Here is a 27596-nt window from a genome sequence, read left to right as displayed (position 1 = left end):
TCTGGAAAATTAGCTGGAGAAAAAAAATGGAAAACCTTACCAATATCTTTGTCAAGAAAACCCCCAAATTGGATCACAAAGAGCTGAACACAACTAAAAGACAATAGAAAAGCAAGATAAAATCCTAGACAGAAACGTTCTTACAGATGATCACAAAAGATGTTCCTACTGCTGACATGATAATCTCCCTGTCTGCATTAGTTATTTAGAACTCAGTAATTTCCCCTGAGAGTGAAGTTAAAAAGAAAGCTGTGAAATAAGCCTTCCCATAATGACAACTAATGTTTAGAAGACACAGAAAGATTTTCAAAGCACTTTTCATTTATCAACTTATTTGACCCTCAGAACCTTATTAGTTGGTTTCTGCTATCATGCTCCCTTCCCACCCCCTCTCACTCCCCTTCTTCAAACACTATATTGTAAAATAAAATATCCAGGTATGGGGATATCTGCCTATAGTCCCAGGTCCTCAAGAAGAAGAAGAAGAAGCTGGCAGATCTCTTAAGCCTGAGAGGTTTGAGTTATATAAGTTGATTTAATGAATGTCTATACTAAATCCAACACCAATGCATCAATATAGCGGGTCCTTGGATGGGAGAGAGGGAAGAATATTTTGCTTAAAGAGGGACAAACCTGTCCAGGTTGGAACCTGGAAATGGGGTAAGTCAAAGGTCCCTTACTAATTAATTGTGTGGGCAACTAGGTGGCACAGTGGATAGAGCACCGGCCCTGTAGTCCCCTGAGTTCAAATCTGACCTCAGACACTTAGTAATCACCTAGCTGTGTGGTCTTGGGAAGCCACTTAACTCCACTGCCTTGCAAAAACCTAAAAAACCCAAAACAAACTAATTAATTGTGGATCTGACCTTGTAGAGAGGTCTACCAGTGACTCCTGCCCTTCCAACTTGGGCAAGAGATGGATGTCCAAAAACAATTCTAACAATGTTAATGATAACAATAGCAACAAATTAGTCTAAAGTTCTTCTTCATACTTGGCTTTTCCCATCGATCATATCATTTTTTTTTATTTCTCAGTTCCAACACTAAGTTCTCCTCTTCCCACCAAAGGCCCGACTTCTTTCTTTGAGGTACCTTGGGTGAAGGTTTGGCAGGATTCTCTTCTCCCTAGAATAAGGATGGTGACAAAGTAACTAGGGAGTGACTTTTGAAATGATGCATTTCAGAGCTGCCCCCAAGCCTTCCTGGGATTAGGATAGTGATCAGACTGGAATAAAGAAGTAAATTATTTCAGCTAATTGGATTTACCTGGCTGGAAAAGAGAAAGGCTCAAAGACAGTTCAATGACAACAATTCTCCAAGGGTATGGCAAAAGTTAAATGACTGTTATTCTGATCAAATGAACAAACAAACAAAGGATAGATGAAAAACAAATTACAATCTAATAAATCTATGTTCAATTTTCACTGGAGAACTTTTTCAGCTGTCTTATGTTAGAGATTCTCAAAGGTATAATAGGAATTCTGCCACTTTCTATTTTTCAAACTCTGACTAGAAATACTTGGATTAGAATAATCTAATTAATTTTTATAAAATGTTTCTGGCAAATTGGTTTCTAAGATACAGTGTACAGAGTTTTCTTCTATAATTAACTCCATTTTATAAATGAGACTCAGAGACATTACATGATGTACACTTACTGTCTCGGGATTTAAATTCAGATCTTTCTAGTATTTGCTATATTATTCTTACAGCTATCAGTCAAAAACATTTATTAAGAGCCTACTATATGTACTAAGCATTGGCTATAAAAAGAATTGCAAAAGCTAGTCCCTGCCCTCAAGGAGTTTATAATCTAATGGAAGAGATGACAAGCAAACAAATATGTACAAACAAGCCATACACTGCACAAACTGGAATTTTAACAGAGGGAAGACACTGGAATTAAGGATGATTAGGAAAGACTTCCTGGAGAAGATGGGATTTTAGCTGGGACTCAAAGGAAACCAGGGAAGCCAGGAGGCAGAGATGAGGAGGAAAAGAACTCTAGGGATAGGAGAAGAGCCAGAGAACATGCCTAGATTGAGTGTCTTTGTAGAGGAGGAGCCAGAAATTCATTGTCATTAGATCAGAGAGGGGAGGAGGGTGGGGTGGGGGAGGGAGAGACAGAGACAGAGACAGAGAGACAGAGAGAGAGATAGAGAGACAGAGAGACAGACAGAGACAGAGAGGCAGGGACACAGAGACATAGAGACAGACAGACAGACAGACAAAAAGGCAGGCAGATAGAGAGACCAAGAGAAATGGAGACAGACAGATAAGAGATTACAGAGAGAGACAGAGACAGAGTAAGTGTAAATTGTAAGAAGACTTGGCAAGGTTGGGACTATGATGACTGGGTTAAGAATGTCTTTGAAAGGTGAAAAGAGCATTTTGTATCTGATCCTCAAGTTGAGAAGAACCCCTGGCTCTTGGTAAGGGGGGGCAGGAAGGATGGGGTAACCCCCAGCTGCTTATTTCCACATCCTCCCTTCTTTCCCATACCACTGAAGGAGGGGTCAAGGCTTGTTCAAGCTCTTTGCCCATATTCCAGCCCCTCTGATCTGGCTTTACCAGTTGTGAATAAACCTGTAGCTGCCTTTAAGCCTCCTCATTCTTGGACACTGGGGGGCACCATTGCCTTTTCTTTACAATGAGTATCCAAAGGAACCATTACAGGCCAAAAAAGTTAATTATCTCCATGCTGAGTCTCCCAAGTGATGACTTTCTTACCATTTTCTTTTTTCCCCCTTCATTACAAATGATCAAAGCAGTTTCCTTTCTGTCTCTCTTCATAGTCTTAGCTGCAAAGCTTTCAGGCTGGGTAAAATTTATGTTGTCTCTAATCTCCAAAGAATGGAATAGTGTGACCGTGTGAGAATGGTGCTCAGTTTGGCAGCCTACACCAGGAGCTGGAACATCAGCCTGGCTAATCACCTCCCTGAGAGACTTCAGTCCAATCCCATCTCCTTTCTGGACCTCCTTTGCCTCATCTGTAAATGGAAGGGGTCCATCTAAATGACCTCTAATGACCTGAACCTGAAGCTCTAGAAAAATGATGGCATAGTCCTTGAAACATCATCATCATCATCATCATCATCATCACCACCGCCACAAAAAGTGATAATAACAACAATGATAAACATTCATACAAAGTAATATCTTAGTTCACTTTATCCTCCCAACAACCCTAAGAGGATCATTAATTAACATTAATATAAATTAATCATCTTACTAATTAATATAATTGTTAAATGTTAATTAAGAATGATCAAATAATGTATTGATCAATAATATTGATTATAAAAATGTGGAAAATAAGTCTAAGGGGAATGCAGTGACTTTCTGAGGATCACACAGCATTAGGTGTTTCAGGCTGAATTTAAAGTCAAATTTTCCTGTCCTGAAGCCCAGGATTCTTGCCCACTCTTTCACTCAGCAGCATCATAATGTATATTTAATACATAATTGCTGACTATGAGGTAGCTAGGTATAGTCTCACCTTCCAATATCTCTTTTCTCATTCTAGATACATGAGCAATTGAAATGATGTACTAACCTTTATGCTAAGGAAATCACAGAATATCTAACTTTTTAGTTTTCTTCTCCCAACTAAGCTCACTAGTTCTTAATTTGAGATGATATTGTAGCTTTTTAAGAATCTGAACAGAAATCAAAGGAACTGAATTCAAGACCATTAATAGGACTGCGGGTAAATGACAGCCACTAGGAACCTTAGTTTCTTCATCTAAAACAAATGGAGGTGAAACTTCTTCATTTCCCCTGTAACTGAAGCATACTGAGGTGTGATGTGGAAATTTGGAGAGCCATGCCATTCAAGTTAGTTCTTTCCCCCTAAAGTCCTGGAGCAAAGGTGAGAATGACATCACCAACTTAGCCCTCCAGGGCACAACTTGCTTTCCTCTGCCAGCTGAAGTTTTAGGACTTGGAACAAATAGTGATTAAACTGTCCTCCAAAGGATGGCATAATAATGCTTTATGGCAAGTACGCTTTTAGAGAGTTCCTTTGGCAGGAATTCTATAATCAATTTTGAAAAAAAAAATCTTTTTGAAGTACTGGCTTCTGACATCAAACTGAAAGCCACTGAAAATGTGTTGGTGTCATAGATGACCTTGCACTCAATAAGTCTGTCATTCAGCAAAGATATCTCACTGATCTAGATAATAAAGGAAATGGAAAAGCTTGGTTCTTCAACTCCAACAGCTTACAATCTAGTTTTGGTGTTGTTCACATTAAGTTATCATCACAAGCAATGGCAAGTTCATACTCAAGGAAGGCAGATCCATTCTCTCACAACTGGGGAAAAAAGGTATTCTCTATCAGCTCTTCTTACTGAGTTCAGTAATCAGAGCTGAGTTGCCAGGCAACTGTGGAATGATAGTTCTGAAACTGTCCCTAGGATGATAGATGAGGAAAAGTTGAACAGGAAATAGAATGGTTAAAGGCACCCCATTATTTTCATCAAAAAGAGTGACTTGGGTTTTATAAGTGAGATCTTGGTGTTCATGTATCATATATTGTGTAATAAATATTACAGGGAGAACAACAACCACAGAAACGACTAATATTTGTTAAGTGCTTATAAAGCACTGGTGGGGGTAGGGGGGTTTATGAAGAATGGGAAAGACAGTCCCTTCCCTCAAGGAGTTTTCAGTCTAATGATGATGCATGTACGAACAAGAATAAACTGCAAAAATTCAAGAGAGGGAAGGGAAATCAGGAAGGGCTTCTTTCAGAAAGCTAATATTTAAAGGAAACCAAGAGAGACAGAGGTGAGGAAGGAGAGCATTCCAGGCATAGGGACAACCAGAGAAAATGAACAGAGTTGGCAGATGGAGTGTCCTGTTCAAGGAACTACAGGAGACCAGTATCCTTAGATCTCAAAAGTATGTGGGGTGAGTAAGATGTAAGAAGCCTGGAAAGGGGGCTAGTTATAAATGGTTTATAAGGAAAACAGAGGGTTTTTATATTTCTTTCTGGAAATAAAAGGGGTCACATATTTATTGATTGGGGGTAGAGGTGAATAGTGACATGGTCAGACCTGCAACTTAGGAAGATCACTTGGGTGTTTGAATAGAAGATGGATTGGAGTGGGGAGAGACTTGAGATAGGGAGCTCAACCAGCAGGTTATTAGCATAGTCCAGAAGTAAGATGATGAAAGTCTGCAGATAGAGGCAGTGTCAAAGAAGAGAAGTGGGCATATTTGAGAGATGTTAACAAATGTAGAATCATGAGGTCTTGGCAAATGATTGAATTTGGGAGGGGGGAGATGAGAAAGAGTGAAGAGACAAGGATGACATCTAGGTTTTGAGTTGGAATGATTAGGATGATGGTGTTGCCCTCAATAGTAATAGAAAGAGAAAAGTGTTTGGAGGAGGGAGGATAATGAGTATAGATTTGGATATTGAATTTAAGATGTCTATAGGATATCCAGTTGGAAATGTGCAACAGGCTATGTGAGACTGGAGATGGGATGATAGGTTAAGGCTACATCTGGGAACCATTTAGGAGCGAATGAGATCACCAAATGAAATAGTAGAGAGGGAGAAGAGAGTCCAGGACAGAGCCCTGTGGTTAGTGGAGAGGGAGAAGAGAGTCCAGGACAGAGCCCTGTGGTTAGTGAGCATTACCTGGATGAAGCTCCAGCAGAAGAGACTGAGGAGTTGTCAGACAAATAGGGAAACTAGGAGAAAGCAGAACCATGGAAATCTAAAAGAAGAGAGGGTGGTTAACTATGTTAGAGTCTGTAGAGAAGTCAAGGAAAATGAAGAGTGAGAAAAAAGGTCATTAGACTTGAGAGTTAAGAGATCATTAGTAACTTTGTAGAGACAGATTAATTTGTTTTGGGTTTTTTTTGCAAGGCAAATGGGGTTAAGTGGCTTGCCCAAGGCCACACAGCTAGGTAATTATTAAGTGTCTGAGGTCGAATTTGAACCCAGGTACTCCTGACTCCAGGGCCAGTGCTTTATCCACTGCGCCACCTAGCCACCCCGAGACAGATTAATTTCAATGATGGGACTGAAATTCAGAATGTAGAGAATTAAGAAGGGTGGAAAAAAAGGAATGAGATGTTTGTTATAGATGACCATTCAAGGAGTTGAACGGCAAAGAGCAAGAGAAATACAGGATGATATAAAGCGATTAAATAGCTGATTAAATGAGGAGTCTTCACATATCTCCCAGTAGGCAACTGGAAATGGGTATGAAGAAAGTGAAGATTAGTGAGAGAGTGGGGACCATAAAGGCAGCAAACTGGTGCAAAGGCTACGTTGGAAGAGGATCACTTGTGCATGTAAGAAATGTTTCCTAGGCAAGGAGAATGGCTGTTTCTTCTTGTGAGACAGGAATTAGATAGTGATGAGAAAATTAAAAAGGAAAAAATGGTACCTTGTGCTAATAGCTAATGACAACCAACTTTAGCATTTGATTTAGGAAACTGAACTGCATATCCTTTTTGTGACTCAAAATTTCAAGATCAAGTGGCAACCAGACCAAAGAAAGTTTATTCAATGAATGGTAGCCCTGAGCATATAGAGGCAATGTGAGGCACTAGAAAGAGAACTAGACCTGGAATCAGAAAAAGCTGGGTTAAAATTCGCCTTTCCTCTAATTAGTTAAGATTTTGGGGAAAACATTTAATGTCTATGTATCTCAGGCAACTAGACATTGATGCTCTGTTGGAAAGTAGAAATATGATAGAAATTGCTCCTGGGAGCAGCAAAAACAGAGTCTCTGGGCTTTTCTATATTGTCATTGATTGAGTACCATCTGTCCCTGATTGCTGATGAAATTACAGATCTATTCCAACAGCCTGAGAAAGTGCATTTACCTTTGGTTCCCATGCTGTTGTTATGATCCTTCTCCTCTGGGAATTTTCCAACTTAATATTTTATTTTATTTTATTTTTCAATCCCATGCTATGAAAGATTTTCAACATTCATCCATTTGAATATATTCCACATTTTGCCTACCATTCTCCTATCCCATCCTCTTTCCCTCAGTGGCAAACAGTCTAGTAAACTAACAGCAAATAGTTGAGTAAAACAATTCAGTATTTTAAAAGTGAATATGTATGTATATATAAATATATATGTATGTATATATGATGAGAGAGAGAGAGAGAGAGAGAGAGAGAGAGAGAGAGAGAGAGAGAGAGAGAGAGACCCGAGACCCTTGGGGGATAATAGATAACAAGTTTGTATAAAGAGGCACATTCTCAAAATTTGTCCTACACATCTTGAGACCCAAGGAGAACATGAGTACTAATGGAAGGGATTAGAAGAATACTTAAGAAAAATCAGTATCAAAGCAGAACAGTATCAATTGATAGGTTGTACCTGTTGTAGCTTATCATGTCTTCAGGCTTAGAATACATCACAAATCATCCAGAGTTTGGCCTGTCAACATTATAAACAACCATCATCAACAGCTGATTATGAGATACTTAACATGTAACAGTCACTGCCTTAAGACACAGTGAAATGAGGAAAGGTGAAAAAAACCCCCCATAAACTTTAACATTGAAGAGCTCTCATTACAGTAAGGCAAATGCTATGTAAATTTCTCTCTCTCTCTCTCTCTCTCTCTCTCTCTCTCTCTCTCTCTCTCTCTCTCTCTCTCTCTCTCTCTCCATCTTTGCATATCACCTCTATCAGACTTATGATATGTGTTGTCATGCATTAGGCAACATATAACATAAAAAGGGAAATGCATCAAGCCTGTAAAATCTTCCAAAGACCTAGAATTCAAGTGGACAACAGTACCATAGCAATTACTCTTTGTCAATAAGTTGCCCTCATTTCCCTTTCCTTTTGCACCTAACTCTTTCTTTAATCTTCTGAAACATACCATCTAGTTCACTAGTTGTACTTACATTTATGTTTGATAGGTCCACAGTGATATTGTACTGGGAAAGTCAATGGTAATCCAGTTACCTCAGCCTTCATTTTCTTTGAGTGTTCTCTGTAACATTTGAAACTCTTGATCATAACCTTCAAATGTCTCCTCCCTTGGTTTCCATGCCCTTTTCCCCCATGATTTTTGTAAATCAAGATCTGCCTCTCCACCCAGGTACACCTAAATCCTAGGCAAACAATGTTCTTGGATTTTTTTTTTCCTTGTCCATCAGAAATTATGCAATAATCTCCTTGCCTGGGAGAAGTTGACCTTTATGTCAACTTCATTAGCAACTAATGCCCCATGTTTACAGCTCAACATTCTTGACTATGCTTCTGCTAATGCTATTTCCCACAATGGTCTGGGATATTTCACTGTCTTGACCAATCAGAATCTAGGTCCCCAGGAACAGCTCTTTGAGAAGCAGTTTCATCAAGGATGGGGATGGAGATAGTCCTGAGTTTTTGAGTACTTTCTCTTTGGAAAAGTCCCTTTCCTGACTTTGGAAGGTAGTCTTCCTGAATTATTGATAATGAGGCTTTTCAAAGGGTAGGGAGGCACTTTAAAATGCAAAAAAGTCTGGATAGAGATAAACTGTAAGCTAGCCTGAGCTCTTCAAGCTTAATAGGTAAGAAAAACTACTTGGTAGGGAAAAAAATTCCATGCCATTTTCAAGCTGCCATGATTCTTTTGATCCCAGACAGTTTGGCTAAGGACTTATGCTCCTCACACATAGTTCTTAGTTTCCTGCCTCCTGATCTTTGCCCTGGCTCCAGAAAACCTTTCATGATCCTCCCAAATTATTGAATCCTCTCTCCCCCAATTAACATAGTTATTTTGTAGCTATCATCTCTATTCAAGTACATGCTCTCTCCCAACAGAATGGAGGTTGCTTAAGGGATGGGACTTTTGCGCCCCCTGTGTTCAGTATATTACCTGATAATGCCCTATTACTTATTGAGCTTTGGAAGGAAACTTCAAATCCATGAAATCATGGATTCTTTTGAGTATCTCGGAGATTTAGGTTTTGATTTTAATATCTGCAATCTGGGCAGAATCTCTGAATTAATGAAACAAGTCACAGTAAGATTATATCTATATATCTATATCTATATCAATATCCACATGCATCTATGTATACATATTATACATGTGTAATATATATATATACATATATGTGCATATTTGTATATTTGCAAAAATATACAAGAGATATGGAATATATTGTAGAAATATTTATGATACTCTAAAGTCAAGTACTGGATAAAAATGTCAATATTTCACTCTGAAGTATTTATTTGGCAAATTCTACCAAAACAAATAACTTCCAGTGTCCTGTTCTCTCAAGGATGCCAACTTTTTTGTGCACACAAAGATGCTCTGGGAAAGTACTGGGAAAGTGTTTTTAAAAATGAGTGGTCAAATCGCAAGATGTTGCTTATTTTTCTGACTGATGGATGACTGAGATTTTCTGACCCTTTTCAGTAATGACAAGCAGCATCAATAGCATTCTCCATAATAAGTATTTTAAAAAAATCACACTTAACCTGCCTTTTCATAGGGAAGGTTATTTAAATTGTCAGGAAAAAAATTATCCAACAATTAGAGCTGTCCAAAGGTTGAAAGGGTTGCCTCATGGGACTGCGTACTTCCCTTTATTGAATGTCTATCAGTGGGAGGCTACATGAGCCCTTTCTGGGTATCATATATTGTAGATTTCTTTTAGGTATAGATTAAACAGGATGCAATCCCTTTTGACTCTAAATTCTGTGATAAGAATATCCTCATGGAATCACGTCTGCCATCGACTCCAATACCAACTAACATTTATTGTGTCTATTATATATGAGATGCTATCCACTGGGGAAGCCAACTTTATGGATTTTATTGATTTTATTTATGTTTGCCTTTGCTTCTCCTTGTCTCTGTCATTTGCTTTCTCACTCACTAAACGCACTTCCTGATAACTTCCTTTACATCAATTCTTTATAAATCCCTTGTTTCTAATGCACTTCTTGAAGCCTATTCAAATCCACCATAACTTTCTATTCTACCCTTTGAAGGAGCCTTAACATCATTTCTTTGGAGACTGTTGAGTTCTGAACTATGATTTGCTGTTTATAGGACATTGATGTTAAAAGGTGGGCTCACTTTTGAGGTCAGGAGAAGCTTTGGATCACTAAAACAATTTTATAATTTTTGAAAAGTATCTTTGGCTTGATCTCTTCCTATTCAATTCTAGGAATGCAAAAATAAAGCAACTCATTGATTTCCAGTGATGAGAAATCATAGATAGGAGGAAGAGAGAAAAGAAAACAAAAAAAAACAGACAAAAATTTGTCTTATGGGCATAGCATTTCTCTTTAGTTATATAATTCCCGACAGTTTCTTTTTCTATTTCTTTCCAAGATATTTAATTACTTAGTCAGATGCAAGGTTCTCTGAATAGCTATCCCTTTAGCTGGAGATGTAAAAGGAGTTTCTGAAGTTCCAGTCCCAATTAGTGTAATTGCCAAAATGCTGTATTTCCATTATGTCTTTTTGATTGAATTGCAGAATCAATCAAATTTGTAAACTAGGCATGAGCCAATTTGAACCACCTTTTCTGAATCAATCAATCAAATCAAAAATGAGACTTAGCTAGACCCCAAGAGAGTGGGGAGGTAGTACAGTGTACAGAGAGATCTGTCTGAAGTCCAGAAGACTCATCTTCCTGAGTTAAAATCTAGACTCAGACCTCGACCAGTTGGGTGACCTTGGGCCTCAGTTTCCTCATTTGTAAAAACTGAACTGAAGAAGGTATGAACAAACCACTCCAGTATTCTCAAATGGGCACTTGCCTGAAAGACTGAACAACAAGGTTCTAGGAGTGATTGTTCCAAGCATTTAAATGAAATCTTATAATGTATTGGGACTAACAGTATTAGACACACTTCTGAGGCTATGTATATCAGAGAAAGTGGTCTAAGCAGGGACATTATTATAGAAACCACTTTGAGAGCTAAACTTTGGAAGCATTTGAAGGAACCAAACCCTTGTTCTTTTAGCCAGAGAGCAGCAAGGGGGGGTGGGCAGAGTGAGCTCAGAGAGCATGCCACTTCCCTTCCTCCGTCCGACTGACCTTCTCATAAGAGATGACCAGCAACAAACAATGAGTTCAACCAGGAGCAGAGAGATGGACACAGCGGACACACTGAAGAAGGGCAACTTCAGGGAGTTTGACTGAAAGAAAGAAATGGAGATTTAAGACATTATAAGGACTTCAATCATTGGGACCCAACAACAGTCTCTCTCTCTCTCTCTCTCTCTCTCTCTCTCTCTCTCTCAAACACACACACACACACACACACACACACACACACACACACACACACACACGCACACACACATCCCTACCTCAGAGGATTTTCATGAGGAATCACAAAAAGGAGAAAAGAAATTCCATCCATGAATGAATTTTGAGTTACCACTTAGCCCCATGGACTCTCTAAGTTTAATCCTATGTTCCCTTGAATTCTGTATTTATTTGTAGTAGAATGTGACCTAGATTTTGGGAGGGAGGGGATGCATTTCATACCAGCTTTTCGCATTTTATCACTTTAACTATATTCCTAATTAAAGCTAATTACCTCTGGTTATCTAGTTAATTGATGATATCAATTAAATAAGGAAGGAGAGATATATACCAGTGGGGGTTTATGAGGGATAATGCCAGAAAACCACTGCAAAAGGATCCAGGGTGATTTAAAACCCCAAGATGAGAAATAGTCACTTTCTGAGGACCAATGTGAATGGGAATTATGGAAGCTCAGAAGGGGGTGCTAAAGAAATTTAATTGTTAAAGTCTTTGTAAAAGGCTACCACTACAGTATCTGTGTAACTGTAAGGCATAGAAATATAGAATTTTTAGTTTGGGGGAATCATAAATAACCAAAAATCATGAAAGATCTTTGTCTCTGGATGTGTCCCTTATTCAGATTTATCTTTATGTCAGAATAAACAGAATTCCATGATTGACTATTTCTCAATTGTGTTTGCATGTGGATCAGATGGGAAGTTGGGGTGAGGGAGGGACTGGGGATCACCTGGGGCTGACTATGATTTGATACTTTTGAGAAACTGAAAAAGTCAAGTATGAGCTCCCCTAATGAGTGTACATCTGATAATGTATTTTTTGAGACTTTCATCTTGTTTTCCTTGGGATACACAACCAGAAAAATGAGCATTTCCTCACACTTTTTGCTAGTTTGGGTTCCTATCAAGAGAGCTGAGGTAGGTATGTATTTTTAGCCAAAGGTCATTGGTATTCTGTAACAAAGCTTTTTTAATTGACCGTCTTGTTGATTGGTTATTAAAGACCACAAAATCCCATTTCTCACAGCTGTACAAATCTCACTGTTCAAACTCCTATTTCCAAGGTGATGGGTTTGTTTCTTTTTATTTGGTTACCTGAAGCACTAATAGCAATTGTGACCTTTAAACCCTTCCTGGAAAATTCTTTGTGAAACATAGATGTCCAGGTAACTTGAGAGACCAGACAAATTTGCACATACCTGCCTTGGTTTAAATCATAAATAACCAAAAATCATGAAAGATCTTTGTCTCTGGGTGTGTCTCTTATTCAGATTTATCTTTATGTCAGAATAAACAGAATTCCATGATTGACTATTTCTCAATTGTGTTTGCATGTGGACCAGATGGGAAGTTGGGGTGAGGGAGGGACTGGGGATCACCTGGGGCTGACTATGATTTGATACTTTTGAGAAACTGAAAAACTCAAGTATGAGCTCCCCTAATGAGTGTACATCTGATAATGTATTTTTTGAGACTTTCATCTTGTTTTCCTTGGGATACACAACCAGAAAAATGAGCATTTCCTCACACTTTTTGCTAGTTTGGGTTCCTATCAAGAGAGCTGAGGTAGGTATGTATTTTTAGCCAAAGGTCATTGGTATTCTGTAACAAAGCTTTTTTAATTGACCGTCTTGTTGATTGGTTATTAAAGACCACAAAATCCCATTTCTCACAGCTGTACAAATCTCACTGTTCAAACTCCTATTTCCAAGGTGATGGGTTTGTTTCTTTTTATTTGGTTACCTGAAGCACTAATAGCAATTGTGACCTTTAAACCCTTCCTGGAAAATTCTTTGTGAAACATAGATGTCCAGGTAACTTGAGAGACCAGACAAATTTGCACATACCTGTCTTGGTTTAAGTCTGGTAAGCTGAATTATATTGAATTTGTCAGTACACTTTAGGGGCACTGAATTCTTTTCATTCTTTGAAAGGTCACCCAAGTTCAACTCAACATTCCAAGGGAAGGAGTATCTTGGAATAAATAGAGCAAAGAATAGAAATTTGAGCTTTTATCCTTCAATTTTAGGTGCATGAAAGGTGACCCACTATGCAAAATCTTACTCAGATTTTTGTCATAGCATTCACCTTACCTAGAGAGAATCCATTCAATAGGAGATTAAGGTTGGGCTGGATTTCTGAGAAGTTCTGTTAGGAGTGGACTAAACAGAGAAATAATTTGTTCACTTAAATTATTACATTCTTAACACTGTTGACTGGGATAATTGGTTTTCAAATTATATCCCACACTAGAATTTCTAACCATCCCCCAGGGTCAACCAAAGAAGTGGGACTCAGATTTTTTCCTAGGAGATGTGGGTAATGGGTTGGGCCTCAAACACATGGTGTGTGGAAGGTAACAGCCTCCTCATCATCCAGGTGAGTCATGAGAACAAATGATCAGCTGTCATTGGCTTTTTCCATCCCTGCCATTGCTCCAGGGGCAACTCTTTCATCATAATTTAATCATTCTTGTCTTGTCTTGTAGCAAAGGGAAAACTAAATTTGTCTGCCTAGTATTGGCGTGACAGCTACTTCCTTTTCCTAATCGATCCAGATTCAGAACTTTGTAGTTCTGAGAAAGAGTAGGAATAAAATGACTCATGATTTTGAGGAGAGACCTTATTTTCATCATTGTTGAAATATTAATTGGAAAAAGTACTGGTCATAGCATGATGAATGTTTCATTTTGTTTGTATCTGACCCCTTATTACTTATAATCTGATTTGTCTCTGAGGTCACTTTTAGCTTTAAATCCATGACTCTATTAATGGGGAAACTGGGTCAGAAAACCATCATTTGGTTGGAAACATAAGCACTCTTACTACTAGAGTCTTCCTCACCCCAACCAAACTCAATGGCCCAGGGTTTGAGGGCATCAATACAAAGTCTACAGAGGCTATGTGGTTAGTGTCACAAGAGCCCATGTCCCATGGCTCTCTTTATATGAAAGGAGAATTCTTAACCTAAGGGCTATGAACTACTACTGCTCTCTCATTTCTCTTTCTCTAAAATTTTTAAATCCAAATCTATATGTTTAGGTGACAACAAGATGTTATGGTGGGTAGAGTTTGGAACTGGAGTCTGGAAGACCTAAGTTCAAATCTAACCTCAGACACTTAATAGCTTTGTGATCCTGGACAAATCACTCAACCATGTTTGACTCAGTTACCTCATCTGTAAAATGAGCTGGAGAAGAAAATGGCAAACCACACCAGATTTTCTACCAAGAAAATCTCAAATGAGGTCATAAAGAGTCAAACATTACTGAAACAACTGAACAGCAAAAACAAATATGCTTGTCTACCTGTCTCTATACCTTTATTTCAAGATCTCTCTCCCTCCCTTCCTCCCTTCCTTCCTATAGTCTGGCGAATCCCATTGACTCCATGTCAGATGAATGTGCTTAAGTAATTAAAATAAGTGTTCATTTTGGTAATTTTTTAAAATCTAAGTTCATGAACCCCTCCATCACCTGAAATCTATCCAGGGACCCAGATTACAAACCCCAAACAAAAGGCAGGATAGGACCAATGCTTAAGACTTCTTTTGCGTAGTTTATGGTAAGTAGTACCTCTGGGTCATCCTAGACACACAAATAAATGCTTGTTTATTGAGCTTTCTGTATACAGGGCTATTGATTCTACCCTAAATGCATTGTAGCTTGATCTCTTTCAGGGCTATATAAGAAGAAGGCAGTAAAGAGTAGAAAGTTTCAATTAGAGTGGGTTCTTCCTGATGGCACCTTTCTGGGTCAATAATAGCCAGTTGGCTCCATTGCTTGTAACTCCTTGTTTATGAAGCTTTGCCCACCAACATCTGAGCCAACTAATCATCACTAAAGGATGATTGCCACCCCTGCACCCTTCCCTCCTACATCAGTTTACTAATTTCTACTCTCCACACCCTATCTCTGCCAGAGATTTTTTAATCTTTTGGGAAAACCAGGAAAAGCTTGATAGGTGACATGGTAAGGTCTCTTTCAGTTCTAATGACTTATGATTTGATGTTCTGAGTTTTAAAACGTTTTTGGAACTTGATTAAGATCTGAACTTGTATTCATACAAATGGAAGTGTATAGTGACCACCTCAGGGGTGCAGATATTCCCTGATATCCCAGGGAATCAGACACATGGGAAAGGAAGGTCAACATGGTTATATAGTAGTAATGTCTTTCATAGTGAATACTGGCACCAAATTTTGGTTTGTTAGTAATGACAGAGAGGTCATTTATAAAATGGAGCTAAAAGATAAATCAAATGTGAATGAACTCACTTGAGAGTTGGAATGATGATGACTTTTTTGGTAGTATTTCCCTATCCAATCAAGTTGCCTTTAAAGTTCTAAATTAATACCAATCAAACCATATCCTTCAAAGATAGTACATGGAACAAAAGGAAAATATGCTTATGGTAGATTTTCACTTTAATAGGCTAGGACAGCAAGCAAAATCATAAGCTAGACAGAATAATAGAAGTGGATAAAACTCTGAGTTCAAATCTGCCCTCAGACACTTCCCAGCTGTGTGATCCATGGGCAAATCACTTAACCTCTGTTTGTCTTAAATCCACTAGAGAAGGAAATGACAAACTCCTTCAGTCTCTTTCCCAAGAAAACCCCATGGACAGTATAATCCACAGGGTCATGAAATTTAGATATGACTGAAAAGCAAAACCAAGGAACATTTATTAAAGGACAAAAGATGGAAGAGGTCCAGATGATTTTTCTCAAAGTTAAGAGATGAATTGTAGAGATTCTCAACCTTTGCTTTTTCATTAATGCCCCACTGATCCAGATACCAAAATTTACTTCTCTGTTTTCTTTCTTTAAGTTTTTTTGAATAGTACTTAGAATGTTTTCTCGACCTGTTACCTCCTCACTTTCTCTTGTTACTCAATAAACTAATTGCATCAGTTCCTTCCTTTCTTTTCTAAAATTCTGTGGCAGCTGCTGCGGAAGCTTTCACCTGTGAGTAAGTCTTTGAAAGGGGGTAATAGTGCCAAGAAGCTGATTCACTATCCTGAACTTGGAGGAAAGGACAAGCTCTGCCCTTTGTAGTCAAAGAGGAAACTCATGACTCTATCTTGGAATACTGGGATGGGTTGGGGGTGGTTGTGGTGTAACAGTATAATTGTATTTGCTCATGCAAATTCATCCATTACTTCTGACAAGAAACCTCCTCTTTTGGGGGGCACTTGAAAATGAGCATATTTTCTCTTGCCCTAACCTGCTGGGAACTGAATCTTATCCAATTGGGGGAGGAAGTGGAGGGGAAGAGGCGACTCCTACCTTAACCTTTTTTTTTTTTTTAGTGTTTTCTAGATGAGACACAAAATTGGGAACGGGATATGAAAAAGCTACCCTAAACCTTCCCTCCACCCACTCAGAGAAAGTCTATATGCCACAGAAATAGGGCCATGGGTGAAGAGAATCAGGAAGGTCAAACAACAGTGGGATCAAACACACACCATGGGGTTGAATCACCAGATATTCCAAAGACCACATATTTCTTTTGGTCTCAAGACTTGATTTAATTGGTGTAGGGAACTCTAAGTAAGGTAATTTATGAAATTTGAGAGCATTGCCTAAGTCAGAGGTATCAAATACAGGACCTGTGCAGGCTATAATATTCCCAAGTGTGGCCTGAATCAGAATAAAATGCAATTCCTATCTGATTTTAACATAAAATAGAGTTGACAAATATTCAACAAACTAAATAAAAATACAACATGGATAATGCTAATTTTGGTTTTCTAGGTTAATTTTCAGTCTGAATGGATTCAATTCTGTTTAATCAGGTAATGTTGCTGTCCATTCCTGGGAAACCCTTACAAGAGAAAAAGATGTAAGGAAAAAAGTTCTAGAAATGGGACTAGTAATAACACAAAGCAATAAGTCTAAGCAAGTAAAGAAACAGTGAAAAAGCATGAAAACTGGAGGAAAAATGAGCATTGTTTTAAAAAACAAGGACATAACACAATGAAAGAGTATAAGGAGTTAAAAATAGAAAAATTCTAATAAAATCTTTCTGTGACACAAATATAGTTTTTTTCTCAACTAAATAAGGGCAAAAAGAGAAAGTACAATAGATCAATAAAGGTGAATATTGATCTACAATTTTAAATAAAATTCTGGTAATAAGCCTATAGCATGATAAATTTAGATTTAGACCATAAATAAAAGAAGAATTAGATCTTAGAAAATAAGTACCAATCATATTAAAAATAGAAACACCCTAAACCACATAATTTTTTCAGAAGATTCAGATAAGGTCATTGACAAAGTATAACATTTATGCTAAGAATGCAATTTGACAGGCACAGAAGTATACTTTTAGTTTCAAAAGTAAACATTTTATGTGTAAGATTTGGGCTGCCTATGTAGGTTATGTGTTTACATGGGCTGTCTAAATGCTGCTCAAGGAGAGGCATCGATAGCTGTCTATGGAGTCTTGCCTACCTTTCTCCAACAGAAACTGCAATTTTTGTCTTAAGGGGAGCAGAAGAAGAGATAATTAGATAGATCACTTTGTTTTTTAGTTCCCAATACCAGATAATAGAAAACAATAAAAATCAATAGCATTTCTATATATTAATAATAAAATCCCAAAGGAAATGATATGAGAAAGTACCATTCAAAATAATGATGAAGTATATAAAACATTTTGGAGTAGGAAAAAGACAGGAACTTCATAATATTTTCTTCCCACCTTCTTTGTTCCTGGGAAGGAATAGACATCTTAGCAGATCACCTCATCAAAAACTGTATAATATCATAACAGTGAGGAATATGGGCTCCTTTTGGGGTGACCAGCCTGCAGAGTCAAAGGGCAACATATATAAAGAGGCAGGACACATTTACATTTGAGAAAGATCCATAGTAAGGATAGTTGAATAGAATCAGATCTTATAATTTGGGATACAGAGTGATTCTGTAAAAGCTGCTAAATCCATCCATTCCCTCTCACCCCACCCCCCCAAATAAAAGGAGTAGGAAGGTGAATGAGATCTACAAACTTAATCACAGATAAATGAGATCGAAGATATAATTCGACTTTTGTATTCTAGGAGACCAATATTTCATAAGAAACCTAAGGAAAGTAAAGAAAGGACACGTAGATCTGTTACTCTTGGAATATTCTATATGGGAGTACGAATATGAAGGATAGACTGAATGGACACCTTTAAAAAGTTGATCGATGATCACTACTTAGATGAATTGTAACAGACATTCTTTTTCCTATGCTTATTGTTATGTGTGTATTTGTGTGTATGTAAAGCTATTGCCATCCTTTCCAACTCTACATTTTATGATTCTTTGACTCTTGGAAAAGGCTAAGCTAAGGGATTGAAGAGGGGAAGGGGGAATGTTGAAAGTTACTCATCAGCTTAGTGGAAAGGATGGTTTGGGAAGGACATTGATAAGCTGGAGAATGTTGAAATAACAGCAATCAAGACTCTAAGAAGCTGGAAAGACATTTACAGGGCCAGGCAATTCTGAAAATGGTGGAGTTATCAAACATTACAAAAATTTACAATGTAAGAAAAACATTATATTTAAAGGTCCCTTGAATACTATAATATGCTCACCAAAAGTATAGCATCTTAAGCATTCTAAAGGAAATGATAACAAAATTGAAGAGACAAAATTACTAATACTATAATTTGTTGGAAGCTTTAATATTCCATTTTTATGAGCTGGGTAACCAGTAGAAATATAAAGACAAAAACTGTATAACTGAAGACTGTTGAAGTTTATTTTGAAAGATGTGACATTTTCCAACTGAGAATAGCAAAAATATAAAAAAAAATGACAAAGTATCTTTATACATATAGGGCATGGACAGAGAGGAATTATAAATGAAACCAAATAAACCATTTTAAATAAATAAATAAATTTTGCTTAATAAAATAATTAATCTGTTGTCATTTCTTCTAAGCCTTGCTTGGTTCTGTGTTCAGTCATAACTGTGAAAGAGAATTCCCTACATTTCATCTGATCAAATCACATAAGCTCTACTTCAATTTCCTCAATTATAAAATGAGAATAATTAATAGTGCCTACCTCCCAGGTTGTTGTAAGGATAAAATGAGATAATTCTAAAGCACTTAGTGGAGTGATTGGCACATTGTAGGCACTAAAAAATGCTTATATCCTTTTATCTACTTTTTTTTGGTATTGTGACTTTTGATATATAGGTATAGAGGTTTATAGTTAATGTTTAACAACTGGTTCTCTGGAAAAAATGTACAAACTAAATACTTTTAGATTTCATCTGCATTATTAATATTTTATCTAAAATTTCTTTTCTAATAAGTCAGCAAAGCAATAATATATCAAGCCTCAGTTTTAGCATTTTCTAATTTCTGAAGTCTATTGATATTGAAAATTTACTAATCAGGTCTCTTATGGGTATGAGCTATATAAATTTGATATGAACTTAAAAAATTTTTTGTTTTATAGTAAAAGATAGTAGACTAAGTCAATATTATTTTCCCAGAGTTTCTTGAGGAAAAAATTATATTCTTTGCTTTGTTTAATAGTGGGTTATTTTATTTAATTGTTTTTGCTTCTTACTTACCTGGTTTGTTCTATTGATTTGTTCTAGTCACACTAATGTACCATCTTCCTGATATACCTTTTAAACTTGCCCTCCTATGACTATATGCTACCAACTAGATTTCTACTTCTCACCCTGAACTTCCGAATGGTGGGAACTCACTACCTTTAGCCAGGTCTAGTTACCCAACTAATGCATATTTCTTCCATGTCACCCTGCAAATAATAATCCATTTCCATATCCCCACCCCTACTTTCTACCTTTTGCTATAGTAACATTGCTTGCCATGTCACAAAAGACAGATAACTATTTTTATAGTTATTTAGAATTTATTTTGCTTATGTCTAATTGCTTATAATCTATCCTTTCTCTAATTCATAAATAGACTTAAATTCTGTGGTTTTTAAATCTCATGGTAAAGATTACAGAAGATGAAAATAGTTAATGTTTTAAGGGGCTGGAGAAATATGGGTATAGAAAACTGTGAATTTCACCTATTATTTTTAAAAGAGTCTAAAGTGGCTACTTCTTTTGTCTATATAGCCATATCCCAGAGAGTTCAAGAAAAAAGTCCCATATATGTGACAACAACAATTATAATAGCAAACAACTAGTATTTTATATAGTATATATATATATATATATATATATATATATATATAAATGTTTTGCATATATGTTTTCATTTGATCCAAGTGGCAACCTTTAAAATTATGAGAAATTATTATTCTCATTTTAGAGATAAGGAAAATGAGGGCTAAGAGAGGTGTGAAGGGACTTGCCTAGGGTCACATAGCTAATACATGCATCTGAAATGGGATCTGAGTTGAAGTCTTCCTGATTTCAAGTACAGGTCTTCCTGTTAATCAAGCCACCTAGTTGCCTCTGCATATGAGCACTTTTTGAGTTCACAAGGAATTAGAAACAAAGCGGGAACTCCTCAATTGGGAAATGGCTAAACAAATTGTGGCACATTAAATTTAACCTATATGAAGACCAATATGCTTATCTTTTTTGAAGAGAGGTAGGAGCAGGAGGGAAGGATAGAATTTGGAATTCAAAACTTAAAAGGCCCTGAATTTAAAAATATATTATTCAGATATAAAAATAATAATATTAAATATACAGAATATTAATGGCCTGTTAGAAAAAGAAAATATGAAGAAACATGGAAAACATCACATGAATGATTAAAAACTGTAGGAAAACCATAGAAAGGGTGAAATAGTATAAACAAAAAGAATAAAATTAAATTGAACATGGTAATTATAATGATCAAAATGGACTGCAAAAGAGAGGGAGATTCACCATTCCTCTTTCATTGGAGAGATGAAGGATAAATGATGGGTAATTTTTCATATATTATACAATGTATCCAGAATGTCAATTGGTTTTCATATTTGGAGTGCATAGAGTGTGCATTCAGGTAGCTCATTGCCTCCCTCTGCTGACTGTTGAGAAACCTAGCACTGCCCAAGTTGGACTTGTGTCCCTGATTTCTTCCTCCTGGTATGACATTAAATTAACTTAAAATGGGCAATATTGTCATGAACTGATAAAAGGACATAAGCAAGTGTCTGCCAGTTTGTAAAGGCCCTGGAGAACTGATTGTTAAGTCTTCAGTAGGGGCATTTGCATCTCAGAAATCAGCAAATGTTTCATCAGGGCATATTATTTTATCATTTATTCTTAAGAAACTAATAGCTAATAATGCATATTGAATAATATTAATATTAAAAGAATTCACAATTAAACAAATAATGTATTGATCATATTTAATTGTGAATTCTTTTAATATTAATATTATTCAATATGCATTATTAGCTATTAGTTTCTTAAGAATAAATGATAAAATAATATGCCCTGATGAAACAAATTACACATAATTTACTAAGAAGTAATTCATAGCATATTTAAAGATGTGCTATTAGTATTTTTTCTTGGAGACCTGGTTATTATATATTTACCAGCACATCTCTGGGCACAGACTGTCCCAGTAATGGTTCAACATTGGATAAAATGGTTCAACATCTGAGGGTTCTAATACTCATCTTTTTTGGGGGGGAAATATTCAAATACCCCCAAGAAAAAAAACGATATCCAAATTGGTTAAAAGCAGACAATCTGAAGATATATCTCCTCCATGGTTTCTTGAGTACTTTGGAAACCTCTAAGGTCATTTTTATATTTTTCTTGACCAAAGGGCCCTCAACTGTGGGCCATAATTAACTCTGTCCCAGCTCTTCTCTATGGAGTTTCCTTAGCTTATGGAGGTAGTTGGTTTAACTCAAGTCTTCCAGGTTCCAAAGGAGGACTTCAAGATGAGGTAGACACCTTTTGTTGGCATGTTGTGGAAACCTTAATTAGGTACAAATTTTACTAGCTGAACCAAAGGTTGAAATCTGTGAATTTATCAACTCTTTCTCATGGGCAAAAACTTCTTGGAAGAGACAAGATTTTTGAAGATGTTTGAATAATAGAATTGTGGGAACTTGATGGAAGTCCTTGCATATCTTCCAGTGTTCATTTGCAAAATATAATATGCAAATGGAGACCTGAGGATTGACAACCTCTTAATCTCTGAAAGCAATATTTACTAGGTTGTTATTTTGCTTCAGAAGTTGGGGAGGAAATATTTTCTTTTCTAGATTTACTTTAAATTGTGTTCGAACACATATTTCTCTATTCCTACTTCTGATCCTTCTAAATCCACTTCCCCTGCAAAGAATCTGTGACATCATTAGCTCAGAACTTCCCTCACTGATACAGATTGCTGCCCTTCAATGTAATATCATAGCAAACGGTACCTTGAGATAATTGGCTAAAAAACAAAAAACAGCAACAACAACAAAACCTTAGCTGGTGCTGAACTCTTGGTTGATGAGCCTCTCTCTCTCTCTCTCTCTCTCTCTTAGGATATAGCCTAGACCTCAGAAGACAGGCACCATCCATTCTCAGGACTGTCCTCAGATGTGACATGCTAGTACAGAGATTCTTAACATCCAAGAAATTCTGTTAATAGATCTCAGGGGGGAACCCATGAACCTGATTGGAAATAAAACGAACCCAAACCTTACAACATCTATATGTATAGAAAGAATTATATGTAATATGTAATTCTGTGGCCCTCACTTTGTTACTACAGGTAGATGGCTTAAATTTCTTCTATTGTGAATGCTAAAGTATCTGTAGGAGGGATAAAGGAAGTGATGAATCTCTTTTAATAAAAGATATCTTTGTAATATGTAATTGGTTTTCTTCCTAATGTCATATATTTTTTTAAAATGTATTTACAAGCATTATCTCAAGAAGGGTCCAATAGGCTTCACTAGACTGACAAAGAAATCTAGGACATTGAAAAGGTTAAGAACCTCAGAATTAGAGTTTGGACTCCTTTAGAATAGTTTTTAAAAACTCACCAGCTGCTGCTGCCCACCCTCTGCTGCTGAATGGGGAACTGTGGAATGGGTGTGTGAGGAGCAGCCTGGCAGTTGCTGCCACCTCTGCCACCACCACCAGCCAGATTCATCATGTTACTCAAAATGGAGGACTGTATAAAAGACCATTTAATGAAGCTTTTGAGGAAACCCCAATGCTTGTTGCTGTGCTTACAGCACAGCATGGGTATTGGGTTCTACCACTCTTTGGATATCTATGCGTTTCTTGAGGCACTGGAGAATTGAAAAGTGTCACCATGCCACAGAAAGAGAGGAGCAAAAGAACTTTGCCTCACTATATCAGGACTTTGAAAACTTTTACATAAGGAACCTCTACATGCGAATTTGTGATAACTGGAACCAAGCAATCTGTAGTGTTCCTGGAACCAACATGGACATCATGGAAAAACATTCCCATGATTATAATTAGTCATTCAAGTACACAGGAAATATAATTAAAGATGTTATCAACATGGATTCCTACAACTATCTTGGATTTGCAAAGAACACTGGAATGTGCAAAGAAGGAGCAGCCAAAGTCCTGGAGGAGTACAGAGCTGGAGTATGTAGCAGTAGGCAGGAAATTGGAAATCTGGATAAACATGAAAAGCTAGAGAAGTTAGTGGCTAGGTTTTTGGGAATGGAAACAGCCATGGCTATATGGAATGAGTTTTGCAACCAACTCAACGAATATTCCTGCTATTCTTGGCAAGAGCCGCCTCATATTGAGTGATGAACTGAACCATGCATCTCTAGTTCTTGGCGCTAGGTTATCTTGGAGCAACCATTAGAATCTTCAAATACAATAATATGCAAAGCCTTGAGAAGCTATTAAATACTGCCATTGTGTATGGACAGCCTTGAACACGAAGGCCCTGGAAAAAAATTCTCATTCTTGTGGAGGGAATATACAGCATGGAAAGCTCAATTATTGGCCTCCCTGAAGTGATTGCACCTAAGATGAAATACAAATCTTACCTGTATCTACATGAAGCCCACAGCATTGGGGCCCTGGGCCCAACAGGTTGGGGTGTAGTAGCGTACTTTGGTCTGAATCCTAAGGACGTGGATGTGATGATGGGGACATTCACAAAGAACTTTGGAGCTGCTGGAGGATACATTGGAGGCAGGAAGGAACTGATAGATTATCTCCAAACACATTCTCATAGTGCCATATATGCCATATCATTGTTGCCACTTGTTGTGGAACAAATCATCACCTCCATGAAATGCATTATGGGTGAAGCTGGCACAAACCTTGGCAAAGAGTTGAAAACACTAGGCATTTCAGGAGACATTTGAAGGAGATGGGCTTCATCATCTATGGGAATGAAGATTCCCCTCTTGTACCTTTGATGCTGTACATGCCAACTAAAATTGGTGCATTTGGATGGGAGATGTTGAAGTGAATCATCGGTGTGGTTGTGATGGGATTTTCTGCTACCCCAATTATTGAATCCTGAGCTAGGTTTTGCTTGTCAGCTCCTCATACCAAAGAAATACTTTGATACTGCATTAAAGGAAATAAATGAAGTAGGGGACCTGTTGCAGCTGAAGTATTCCCGTCACTGGTTGGTACCTCTGTTGGACTTGCCCTTTGATGAGACTACATATGAAGAGACAGAAGTCTGAGTCCTCTTGGTGGCCTTTAGAGGACACCCTCTCTCACCCAGGAAAATACGTAGCCTTTCCAAGCCCAGTCTAGGAACCACAATTTTGTAATTTTCTCACAATATTGAAGGTGACCACAACCAATCCAAATGGCATTTTGTAAATAGTGAAAGTTGCTTCACAATCATTTTCTGCTTCATCTCTCCTTCAAAGAAAGGGGTCTTTGCCTACCCAACACACACACACACACACACACACACACACACAGACATACATTCTTTCTTGAAAAAAAAAAGGTTTTGTTATATAGTTTATATTCTGATGAAATCATGATATCCTGGCATGCCCTATAAACCACTCCATGACCTTGCATCTTTTTCTATCACTGTGGTCACAGGTACGCTTCTCTACCCAGTTGTTGTTCACAGAATAGAACCTCAAGGAGAACTCACTTTGCTCCTCTTCCTTAGGAAACAAGTGCCTTCCACTTATCTCCCAGCCAATCCTTGAAAGTTATTAATGTTTAAACCCTAATTTAACCAGGCAGATAATCAACTAAAGCTCATTTTCTTTCATTTGTTCTTACATTTAAATATGTGAAACTTAAGCTTTAATTTTTTTTTAAGAATACAAATATTGTCAACAGGATCATTATGTAACTCTCCCTGGCCATGGGCCTCCAAAATTTTGTCCGATATCTATTTTCATCCTGGCCACTAGATGCTTCTTACTTTGCCACCAAGTATTTCCTCATGATATTCACAAGCCTAGAGTATTTTTAAGCAGAAAAGAAGTTTTTCCCATTAAACATGTTTAATATTTATGAGATAGCCATATTCCATACCTACTTAAGCTCCTCTTGCCAATGAGACCCTGATTAGTGAACATAAGTTTCCTGTTTTGGTACTTTATTTACAAATTCCTCTACACTATCAGGTGACTGGTTGGTTGGTTATGAGAGAGGAGCACTTCTGATAGTATCCCAGAGAATAATACTGTTAATGGCATTGACCATGGTTCATGGATCTCTTTCTATATCTCAGAATTGTGACTGTTAGGAAAAGCTGTTTCCAGTCAGGACTTAGCATGATTGAGTAAAATAAGGATAAGTTATCTGCCTGGAATCATTCAGAATATTTCTACAAAAGGATTAACATTGTTACACTAGCTCTTTTTAAAAACATATGTCCTTCTAATTATATCCTGATTATTGTTTTCCATCAAACACCTACCATATGAAAGGGATAGTTACACTGGTTATTTTAATCTTCTGATACTGAGAAACTTTTCTGTTCCCTCCTTAACTAGTCTTTGTCCTTTTTTTCTGAGTGGTTCAGAATGCATTCTTCTCCTGAATTGGGCTCCTTGGACCCTCTGCCAAGGGTACCTGCTTATATGATCCACATGTATCACAACCAGGAAGCAAATCTGCACACCACCATTCCAAAGCTATTTGTCTTCTTTAACCAAAGCCTGAGGGAGAAATGTACTTGGCTTCATTATACCCAGAGTTAGCTTGTCTCTCAAAAAAGGGATTATCTAGTAGCAGGTTAAAGTTGGGAAAGTAATGGAAAGGAGTAATTTGTGCATAGATGTGTGTGTGTGTGTGTGTGTGTGTGTGTGTGTGTGTGTGTGTGTGTTGAATCCATTTGCTTTACTGGCAAAATTTCTCATCTAAAATTCTATCCAATTAGCTTGCCATCAGCTGTACTCTTGTTTCTGAAGAAATGATAACTTATTAAATAGAAAGTAGAAAAAATACTAATGATGGAGTGGTTTTGTTATTTGCTTTTAGTGTATTAAAAATATTGATTTCCCTGATACCCAAACCTAAAGCCTTTTGTACCTTTTTTAAAAAAAGTTTAGTAAACAGTTGAGCGGAGGTGGAAAAGACTATATGTAACATATATGAGTGAAGAAATGAGGAGTAACATAAAGGAAAATAGACCTTTGGCAAAAACCAAGCAAATAACTAACTTTTCCTAAATGTGTGCTTCCTCACTATAGCATGCCAACCAGCAACTTCTACACTTCAGTTGAAGAAAATCTCCAAAATCTCATATGTAGATTTTCAAATCAACATTTTTCTACCCTGCCCTTTATTTTGGAATAAATGAGGTGATAGAAAATGAAAATATGTAGCATTTTATGGTCAGTTTTAAAAATTGATATTATTATTATATTATGAAGATACAGAATAAACTTAAACAAGTTTAAAAAACCCTTATCACCATGATGAGATACTGGTACAACATGGAAATATTTTGCTATTCTAAATTTTGGCCCATAATATTAATTTGGTTCAAGGAACTCTTGGTGATGTAATTTCTTCTACTAAAGCAGGCCAATACTTACTTTATGACTTGTCTCAAAGGGTTGCTTGAGATTAAATGACCTGCTCAGTGTCCCATAGCTCAAACACAAGTCTTTCTAATTCATTTCACTCTTTAGAATCATTAGCCCATTCAAATAGCACACATGAACTCCATTATATCCTTAGTTCTGGATATCAAGGATCATTAGACTACATTTGGGGAATTTTTAGTATGTACAATTGAAATGTTGGTTTACAATGAAGTGTCACATTACCTCATGTAGGTCAGGAGTCGTCTGAATGTGGAAGAGGGAGCAGTAGGTTGATGTGGAGACTGTGGTGGGTCAAAGCCAGAGCAGCCCATTTCATTGTCTTCACTTTGTTCACACAAGTAGCTGGGTTCC

At 37.1% G+C, this 27596-nt stretch overlaps 1 long non-coding RNA gene and 1 pseudogene across 1 annotated transcript; one reads left to right on the top strand and one right to left on the bottom strand.

Annotated features, from left to right (window-relative positions):
- Window positions 1-997: 997 nt before the first annotated feature.
- On the bottom strand, window positions 998-27554 carry LOC141516043 (uncharacterized). Its single transcript, XR_012476591.1, has 4 exons — window positions 27468-27554; window positions 11038-11138; window positions 7358-7417; window positions 998-1125 (listed from the first exon to the last, which is right to left on the bottom strand). It is a non-coding gene; the product is annotated as an uncharacterized LOC141516043 (long non-coding RNA).
- On the top strand, window positions 13593-24899 carry LOC141517118 (serine palmitoyltransferase 2 pseudogene; annotated as a pseudogene).
- Window positions 27555-27596: the final 42 nt, after the last annotated feature.

This window comes from Macrotis lagotis, chromosome 3, assembly GCF_037893015.1.
Source record: "Macrotis lagotis isolate mMagLag1 chromosome 3, bilby.v1.9.chrom.fasta, whole genome shotgun sequence".
Taxonomy (NCBI): Eukaryota; Metazoa; Chordata; class Mammalia; order Peramelemorphia; family Peramelidae; genus Macrotis; species Macrotis lagotis.
Note: the sequence above shows the minus strand (reverse complement) of the source record. Positions and strands in the feature narration are given on the sequence as shown.